Consider the following 2152-nt stretch of genomic DNA (forward strand, 5'->3'; position numbering starts at 1 on the left):
CACACACACACACACACACACACACACACACACACACACACACACACATACGACTCGCTTCAAGTCCCTGCAGGCACCGAATCCTGGAAAAAACAGACATCTATAAAAATCCGGAATAAACGGAAGGCAGTGACGTTGCGACCGAGGCACCGCTGAATCCGGAATTACGGGTTGACGCCTCCATGAGTCGCCCTTAACCCCCTACAGCACAAGGTCGAATTTTATTACTTATTTTTGTTGCCAGCGGACGATTGAGAGAGAGAGAGAGAGAGAGAGAGAGAGAGAGGCTGTGGTGGAGGGGGAGAAGAGGGGGGGAGGAGGGGAAGTAGGGTGCAGTGGCGAGTCCATCACGTTACATAACACGGGGTAACAGGCGGCGTCACACACACACACACACACACACACACACACACACACACACACACACACACACACACACACACTTCTCAATACACATAAATACCGATACACATACATGTTTACAAGCATACATACCTAATCTGACAGACGCACTCTCTCTCTCTCTCTCTCTCCCTCTCTCTCTCTCTCTCTCTCTCTCTCTCTCTCTCTCTCACACACACACACACACACACACACACACACACACACACAACTAGAGAGAGTCCTAGATTATATTTCTAGGCTGACGTGGAAGACCAAGATTAACAAAACAAAATAAAAACAAAATGAAATAAAAGCACAGGAGACGGAGTGACCACCCAGGGCAGTTAAGAAAGCTCCCTAACACCTCTTCCTTACCGATTTATTCATGGATACGGCTGGTTCATATCGTTCTGTACGTTTATTATGCAGAGGGTGGTGATACAAGAGTGATTTACGTTGCACAGAAGAGGACGGTAAGGTGTAATACGCAAAATAAATCGCTTTGGAAGAGGTGTTAGGGATCTTAAAGCGAGAATACAAGGGCCAAGGACGTCTTCTGGTAATCATAAGAAATACATTATACTTAATTTGTCTTCACCTGAGGGAACTGGGTAACTTTTATATCCTAAATACTATGCTGTAAAGGTGTGAATTCGAGGGGTTTTGATTATGAGGCAGGGATGAGTCTCCTTGGTTACTAGTAAAATCGACCCTCCAATATGATTACACCTGGCCTTACCTGAACTGACGGGAGTTCCGGATCTTATCTATTTATCTATCTATTTATTCATTTATCTATTTATATTTATTTACCTGGCCTTATCTGAGCTGAGAAGAGTTCCGAATCTTATATAATAGCTATCTATTAATTCATGCATCTATTTTTATTTACCTGGCCTTACCTGAGCTGAGAGGAGTTCCGGATCTTATTTATTTATCTATCTGTTAACTCATTTATCTATTATTATTATTTATTTATTTTTCTATCTCAGTTCTGGAGAGGAGGGAAAACCAAACGAGGCTGAGAAAAAAAATAACCCGTAACCTTGGCAGGGTGTCCTTACACTGCTGGCGGATGGAGAGGAAGGTATGCATGGGTAAGCTATTTATCTATCTATCTATCTATCTATCTATCCATCTGTCTGTATGTATGTCTATTTACCTGTCTATCTATCAATTTATGTCAATCTATCTTTCTGTCTACCCGTCTATATATCATCATAACTCTATCCATTTATTCATCCATCCATCTATCCACTATCCATCCCTCTCTCTCTCTCTCTCTCTCTCTCTCTCTCTCTCTCTCCGGAACCTGTGTGACGAGTGATTGGCTGTAGTTAAGAGCATGATGAATAGAACAAGTCATTAATAAAGAGAGAAAGAGTAGCATAGTAATTACCTGAATGGCTAATTGCTTGACTTATTGACTCTGTGTGTGTGTGTGTGTGTGTGTGTGTGTGTGTGTGTGTGTGTGTGTGTGAGAGAGAGAGAGAGAGAGAGAGAGAGAGAGATTTACACAAGGATTACAGGAGGATTTACAGATTTACAAGGAACAAATTTACAGTAAGAGCACCTGGAGAATAAATTAAGGTGAGAATAAGACGTTTACTGAGATGCTTTACAAGGAGATTTACAGGGAGATTTACAAGGAGATTTACAGGGAGATTTACAAGGAGATTTACAGGGATTTACAAAGGACATTTACAAAGGAGATTTACAAAGGCGATTTACAGGGAGATTTACAAAGGAGATTTACAGGGAGATTTGC

This window comes from Coenobita brevimanus, chromosome 80, assembly GCF_032717465.1.
Source record: "Coenobita brevimanus isolate Jiangsu-jjx chromosome 80, ASM3271746v2, whole genome shotgun sequence".
NCBI lineage: Eukaryota > Metazoa > Arthropoda > Malacostraca > Decapoda > Coenobitidae > Coenobita > Coenobita brevimanus.